Source organism: Alosa alosa, chromosome 12 (genome assembly GCF_017589495.1).
Source record: "Alosa alosa isolate M-15738 ecotype Scorff River chromosome 12, AALO_Geno_1.1, whole genome shotgun sequence".
Classification (NCBI taxonomy): domain Eukaryota; kingdom Metazoa; phylum Chordata; class Actinopteri; order Clupeiformes; family Clupeidae; genus Alosa; species Alosa alosa.
Window position 1 is genome coordinate 26,053,849 of NC_063200.1, and position 8,410 is coordinate 26,062,258.

Here is an 8,410-nt window from a genome sequence, read left to right on the forward strand (position 1 = left end):
CCGCTCAGGGTTACCCCCACCACCTCCTGCTACCATAAGAGAATACCCCTGGTGGTTCAAAGGTCTCCAGATGTGAATAGCGTCTCCATTGAAATGTGATATGTAATTCATAATTGAAATGTAAAGAGTTTCTTTGTTCTGGTTGGATATACAGTTAAGAACAAAATGATTCATACCCCTGGCAAATTCTAATTCAATGTTGATTTTCTCTTGACCAATATGTTTGTTCTGACTGAAAATGACACTACCACATGCGAAAAGGTTGTAAGACAATGTGGTAGAAATATGGAATCAAGTGTTTTCACTTTTTTTTTTTCATGAAAAATGGCGTGTCCAAAATGATTCTTCCCCTTTTTATATAATCAAAGGAAACATATTTATTTGCCATCACAGCTCTCAAAATAGTTTGTATAATACATACCATCACTTTGGCCTTGTGCTCACTTTTTTGACAGATTGAGGTTTGGACTCTGGCTGGGCCACTCTAAAATGTTGATACTGTTATCTGTTAACTATTCTTTTTCCTTGTTTAGCTGTATGTTTTGAATCATTGTGTGGTGCAATGCCGCCTATTGGGGCAGGTCTCTCGGCAGACTGATCTTTTCCTCCAAAAATCTTAATGTAGCCCCTTGTTTTAGTGTTACCATTTACTTTGAGAAGGTCACCAGGTCAAACTGGTTGAAAAAATATCCTAAAATAATAATGTTCTCACCCCCACACTTTCATAATAATGTTAAAAAAGATTAAAATGCTTCTTTTTCTGATCGTTTCTACCACATTGTTTTTCAACCTTTTGGCATGTGGCAGTGTCATTTTCAGTCAGAACAAACATACTGAGAAAATCAACATTAAATCAATATTTGCCAGGGGTGTGAATAATTTTGTTCTTAACTGTATAAGGGAAGTGAGACTTGTCTCTGTGTTAATCAGCTTTTCCGAACTCCCACGCTCTGTGTGTAGTCCTGTCTGTGCCAGGTATGCTATACTTTTGACTTAGAGTTGAACTGGTTGTTACATTACAGCTTAATGCTTTATTTTAATTTGTTTATTATTAATGTTATTCCTAACACTGACTGATTGTAGTTCAAATTGAAGATTATTCCTGGCATTGCTTTCCTGGGGTTATTGCCTTTCAGTAGCAGGGAAACTGCCAATCATGTACTTATTTGGCAAGTGTGAGTGTTGTTTTCTAGTTGAACTGCACGTGTCGCTGAAGGCTGAGCCAAACTGTATATACAGTAGTCCCTGAGCTGGGTAGATAAGTTCACTGACAAACCGCAGAGCCTCTGAGCGGAAAGACTTGGCCTAGTGCTGTCCAGACAAACTCGAGAGTCACTGAGCTGGCAGACTTTATGCCAACAGTCCCCAAACTGAGAACAACTGCTGGTATCGGAGTTGGACCCTTTATGATTTCAAATAAAACTTTGACAGAAGGATAATTGTCTGGAGGTGCATATTACTGATTATTGGTTAAATTAAGATAAATGACACCAACGGTGCCGGTTCAGACCTCCATGGAGCCCTAGGCAAAATCCTGCTAAGGGGCCCTCCTACCTGAACTCTGAGGGCCAAAATGTAATCATTTTTTAATAATCAGACACCTCAGTGCTCCCAATACAATCATCCCACCTCATTTTGGATGTCTACGGAAGTTACAAAATATAGTGTTTTTCCCTATAAGGACCTTCACAGCTATAAATGCCCAGTGTGCTTTTGATGCTTGCTGTACATATCCCCTTACAAAAAATAACTGCAGTTTTTTCGAAGTACAGTTCAGTTATAGTAGGCTACAGTGCAGTAGCCTATTTTCATGTCCAAAATACTGCATTTCTGTAGTAAATTACAGTACTATGCAGTACAATGCAGTTTTTTGTGTCCAAAATACTGCATTCCCTGCATAAGAACTGTAGCCTAAATATTTTCTCCAACACTGCAGTTTTGATAATCAGAAAACTGCAGTTTGACACTTGATGTAATAGGCTACAGCTATTTTTTGTAAAGGTCTGGTTATGCTAGTAGCCTACTGGCGGAGGCTGACTGTTCTTCACCTTTGTGTCTAGTAGGCTACTTGCCAAAGACAGCTACTTAACTCTCCTGATTCCCTTATTTAATATTTTTTCAAACGTAGACTACTATTTAAAAGAATAATTGGTTACACTTTACTTGACAGTAGAGTGACATGACACAGTCATGAACGTGTCATAAACAAGTCATAAACGTTTATGATAACGCTTCTATTATTAAGTGACATTCAGTTTTTGTCATAACAAATTAGGATTAGGGTTAGAGGTTAGGATTAGGGTTAGGGTTCATGTGTCATGATAGTGTCATGTCACTCTTATGTCGATACTGTCAAGTAAAGTGTTACCAAATAATTTTAATACTTCACATAAGCTAGGCCTAATTTACTATATACATCGATTGCCCATGCATGCAGCACAGCCAATCAAAGTTAATACATTGCTACTTCCCATTTTGCATACGTTCAGTTGTAGGCTATCTAAATCAACTAAAGCTTGGCTGAAATATTGTAAAACCATTTACTTATTTTAAAATGTATGGGAAGAGTGAAATCACCGATTAGTTTCGACGGGTTCTTGTATGCTTCTGCTGAAAAACTGCTAGTTTCATCCCGAGTTGCATGTTATCAGCGCATTTAAAGATGAGGTTATTGATTGATTTATTTATTTTTCCAAAAATGTAGCCAGTCGCCCACATTCAAAAAACGGTGAATGGGAAAGGCTGGCAAGCAAGCTGCAGACAGATCAGGAGATTAACTTCCCTGTTAGGTAGGCCTAGGCCAGGCCATCGACACGCGCTGGAGAGATGCATGTAGCTATATCAAACCATAGAACGAACACAAGTTTACCCGACTACTGTTCCCGCTGTTCATTCTCGTGAAGTTTCTTCCGTTTTTCATGCCCTGAATGCTAATTCGGTTTCATGTTCATCTTTTTAATGTATGAGTCACTGTCGTTAGCTATATGTCTGTCAGATTAACTCAACGGGAGACGGGGTTAATTTGCGGAGCTCTGCGCAATTTGCGTAGCCTACTGTGCATATAGGGAGAATCGGCCATGGACACCAATATATCCGTGGCTAAACTATAATAAAATTGTAGTCAGATTGATGAAAAGATTATTCAGGACAACCTCATTGGGCCGCCGGATGAGACAAAATACACATTAACTGGGACGCTTTATTATACGCTTTAACTGGGGCAATGGGTCCAGACCTTGTGTTCCCTTCATACACCATTTGTCACTGTTTTTTAAAATGATGTTCACTATTTGCTCAATGCTTGCATTATACCATACTGTGGACTTAGAATGACTATATTCAATTGCATTGCTCTATCTTAAAGTGTATCATGATATTTCCAAAAGCCAATTTCAAACACTATTTTATGTAGAGGTTTATATATTCTGTACACTGTTTAACTGCTTATCAATAAGAGGGTAATTAATCCCAAAGCATTTCCACTTTCCCAGGTTTAAATGACTAAAATGTAGTTGAAATGTCTGGGGTCTCTGAGTGTACCGGAGACAATGGGATATCCCCCAGTAAGGACTTCCTTCCCAAAGCCAGAGGTCATGTCTCACAGAGAATGAAACTAGCTCATGTACTGTAAGAAGTGAACAGTTACAGTACTGTACATTGATGTTATGCAACAGGACAGCTTGCTGCTGCTAGGGTGCGTCTAGATTTCTAGGCTAGGACAGCTTGCTTATAAAATACAATTATGCCCTTTCCTTGCACCTAAGCAATAATTTGCACAACATGTCTGGAAAATCACTTAACATATTAGACCTATAGAATATAACACAGCACATGAGGTTACAGGCCCCAGATGTCAGTTTGTGACCTCAGTAAAGTCAGGATTAAAGGTGACCAAGTTCAACAATACCACTTACTAAACACAGTTTACATAAGAATATGTGAATGCCAACACAAGCTGTAGAAACATGGCATGAAGTCTGCAGGCTTACTGGCATAATGACTTAAACCCAGGAAAGTTGAAATGCTTTGGGATTAATTACCCTCTTATTAATAAGCAGTTCAGTAAATCTCTCTCTCTCTCTCTCTCTCTCTCTCTCTCTCTTATCTAACAAGTTTTGTTTGAGGTGTGTTTAAAATGTGAACATTCTTAAAGTCAGTCTTGGTGTTATCACATACAATTAATTTGTTGTTGCAAAAACCACCTTATCTCAAAGCCACATGCAGGCAAAACAGAGCTAAACTGTCACAGTAAAGCCATCAGAGGAGAGCCTCAGTTTTCAGACTGCAGAATAAGTTGAGCCGATAAGATCTCTATCTGCATGGGACACTTGTCTCCTTATCTAGCCAAAAAGTTTGGCTTGGATCAGACATCAGATACTTCAGGCCTACAAGTTCATTTCCATCAGCTATACCCTCCTTTACTGACAAACGGCTAAGACACTCATTAATCTTTCAAAATGTTTAATGGAACAGACTGTACGAGGTTGCAGGAACAGATAAGGGTCATTTGGCAGGACAGCTCAGTACAAAAGTCTCTCGTGTTGAGCTGTTGTTTCACCACAGCCAGAGCAAAGCACTGAAATCGCAGATCTTCACTCCCTCCTGTGGCTAATACGTGTGCTCTTGTGTAACCAGAAAGAGCCGATGAACAACCATCATTGCTTTGATGCCACCCAATGGTCATAATCTGCAGTGCAGCTATTGCTTATATGATGACGCATGTGAGGTTGCCTGAGGGATAGTGATCCCCCATGTTTACTTCTCAACTCTGTAGAGACTGGAAAATATAATGGATGAGAAAGCACTGAACAGATCATTTTACTTAGCATGTATGGCACAATATGTAGTCTTGTGGATTATGTGAATTCGTTGTTCAAGCATTTTATTTCAAATATATTAAAAATATTTATATGTATTCATGTTTTTCAGAGAGATGGATAGGCAAGTAAGGCAAATATTGCATCATACATAGAGTGCATAGAAAATTGCATGTGTGGTCTTCATGTATTCAGAATCAGATTATGTTGAATTGACTACAACCCCAAATCAGAAAAAATTGGGACGTTGTGTAAAATGTGAATAAAAACAGAATGTAATAATCTGCAGATCTCTTAAACTCATATTTAGTAGCAAAAAGGACACAGACAACATAACAAATGTGACTATTTCATAAAAACAAAACGAGAAATGTTTCATAACTAATTAGGGTAACTGGCAACATGATTAGGTATGAAAAAGAGTGTCCCAGAGAGGTAGTCTCTTAGGTAAAGATGTAGGGGTATACATCACTCTGTGTACACCTGTGTGGACTAATAATGAAACAATGTAATTTTAATGCTTCTTAACATGAAACTGTGAAGTATTTGAGGAGTTCATCATCTGCAGTACATAATGTAATTAAAATATTCAGAGAATCGAGAGAAATCTTTGCAAACAAGGGATAGAGCTGAAAAACTTCATTGGATGGCAGTGGTCTTTTGGATGGCACTGCATCAAAACCAGACCTGTTTCTGTAAAGAAAATCATTGGGCTCAGGAAAGCCTCTAAACAGTATTTCTCTATAGACGAAGAGTCCAGTCTGTCTATTCCAGACCTGTCAAATGAGGTGCATCATGAAATGAAAAACATGATTAAGAATACCCCATACTGTTGAGCAACTGCAATCCTATATCGGCCAGTAATGGGACATTTAATTCTCAAAACTCTAACAACTGGTCTCGTCAGTTCCTAAACATTTACAGAATGTTGTTAAATAAAAGGGTCAAGCAGCACATACTAATTTTCAATTTGATGCCAGCAACATTCCCAGGTCCCAACTTTTTTTGAAACATGTTGCTGGCATCAAATTGAAAATTAGTATATTTCCCATGAAATAGTCCAAATTTTCATTGTCAACATTTGATATGTTGTCTATGTCCTTTTTGCTGCTAACTATGGGTTTATAAGACTTGTATATTATCACATTCTGTTTTTATTTGCATTTTACACAACGTCCCAACTTTTTCTGATTTGTGGTTGTAGAAATATTGTTAATAATTTAAACTACATATTGCATCTTTACTGTAACTTCCAAGTGATCTGAGTGAAGCAAATTACTTCTCTCTGACTTCGCTCTGTTCTCTTTGACTTCTGTGTGGACTGCAACATGCCAAATAAGACACAGAAGTCATCTACACACGTGTGGCCTTTACCTGGCACCCTAGCAGGCCGTCCTGTGTGTCTCATCTGGTGAGAGGGGCAGCAGAAAAAAACTCCCACCTTTAATCAGACAGGATGTAGTACACAGACACAGCATCACACACACACACACACACACACACTCACACTGCATTAATTTGTAATGTCCACAATTGCACTACTGTCAGGCTTAACAAGCTGCTATAATGTGGTCAGGCTGGGTGGGGGACCGAGGAGAGAGTGGGAGGAAGTCTTATCTCCCTCACACAGCCTCATATGAGACGGTCCAGCATTGGGCAGGGGCCTGGTCCGCAGCGTGGAGAAAGAGTCAGTCAGCATTACTGTCCCGTGGTGGTCACTTCAGTACTTGTAGAGAAAAAAAATTAAAGCCCGTCAATTAACTCAGCAAGTTCTTCTGTTCTGTTTGTGATAAGACTTGTTGACGGAGTGCAAGTTTGTTGACAAACCCTTTTGAGTGTCCATATGCTCTCTCATTTTTTATGCTGAAAAAGGCTATGTAGTCAATATATTTATCGTAAAACCACTAATTACCAACCCAATGTTTTTTAATATTTCCAAATAACATTTGATAAATGAACCTTACATTTTTCAGTAGCCATAGGTGTGTAGATTTGAACAAAATCTAATTTGTTTCTTACCGGGGGTTTTACTGCCTGAAATATCCGATTTTGTTTACCACGCTCGGAGTTTAGTGCTGGGCTGGTGGGTGCCTATTTCCAACCTTGCTCACGGCACATCAATGGTTAGACCGAGAATTGTCGTCACAAATCAAAATTCCTATTTCCAACGGGACGGTTGGTAATAGGTGACGTTCCTATATTGTTGTTGTTGCTGTTGAGTTGGGTTGAGCCAATTTTATACTTATAGAAAAACAACTTAATATGTACATGTGTGTGTTTGTGCGTGTGTATACAATATATCTATGTGTGTATTTGTGTATGGTGTTGCAAACAAGACAGCATTGATGTTTGTTGTGAAAACACCACTGGCAAATCTGCTCAAACAGGCCACAGTTTGTCCGCTTGACCTTTCTGTCAAGGCAGGCAGTGGCCCCAAACCCTCCCGTGAGCTTGAGCGTAACAACACGTTAGCCCACAGGGCACATCTCATTAGCAAGATCTCAGTTTCCTGTGAAGCCCATGGGTCAGCAGGGAGGCGGCTGGCTCTGGCTCCGGCAACGGCGACTCAATTCTGAGAAAGGAAACCTGAAGGCCAAACAATGCCCTGTGTGGTATCACCCCCACCTCCCCCCTCCCCCTGCCCCAGGGCTATGATGACTGTACACATCACATACGTCAGTTATCACACACACACACACACACACACATACACACACAAAGAAATCTGGACTTACTGTACATGCAGCATACAGTTGTGAAGAGATAGGCATTTGTTTTCACTTGGGTATAGTCATATTGCTATGTTTATAATTATACAGAGAAATGCAAACATTCTCTGTGTTATTCGCCTCTAGTATGTAATAGAGTCTCCTCTGAGTGAAATGATAAGAAACACAACAGATCTTCACATTTCTTGAAAATGGATAATTAGTAGTCAGATGAATTAACAACTGGGCGTTTACACATGGTTTGAGGATTTATATATTTATTTATGTGGCTTATGTTGTTTTATTCAAAGTGAACAGTGCTTTGGAGGTAGAATGCAACTCAAACAGCTTGCCATGGAGGAAGACTAATTTCCACAAAGTTCTGCTTTGCCCAGATGTTCTGTGAATACCAGATGGCAGCCAAAAATGAATAATTTGCAAGAACATTAGTCTAACAAGGAAATTACAACAATTATGCTTAGGCAAACCACCGATACTGGACCGAGAATTGGACTATCAAATGGAGCTGTATAACCCATTTGACCACAGGGGATCCCCAGCATAAGGAGTCTGGATGGAACTTCATTCCAGACAGTGGTGAGAGAACCAGATGTGTGCATTTATTGTCTTGTGTGTGGAATGGGCCCTCAATGAAGGCGTTCATGTGAGCAGGTGCTCTATGTTGGCTTCTGAAGGGCACAATCAATGATTCAGGCAGGATTCCAGATGGTGTCGAGTGTGAAAGAATCCATACCTATTTATATAGCAAGCCTCCCATGGCCTTGAACCTTTCAACCATGACCTTGTCGTGTACTTGGTTCACATGCCACCCTCTCCATGGGACACAATTGAGGCCTTGCACGGGAGTAACATAAACCTATTAAG

At 39.6% G+C, this 8,410-nt stretch overlaps 1 long non-coding RNA gene across 1 annotated transcript; it reads right to left on the bottom strand.

The window, feature by feature from the left end:
• Positions 1 to 4,444: 4,444 nt before the first annotated feature.
• LOC125305030 lies at positions 4,445 to 6,426 on the bottom strand. Its single transcript, XR_007195321.1, has 2 exons — positions 6,192 to 6,426; positions 4,445 to 4,777 (listed from the first exon to the last, which is right to left on the bottom strand). It is a non-coding gene; the product is annotated as an uncharacterized LOC125305030 (long non-coding RNA).
• Positions 6,427 to 8,410: the final 1,984 nt, after the last annotated feature.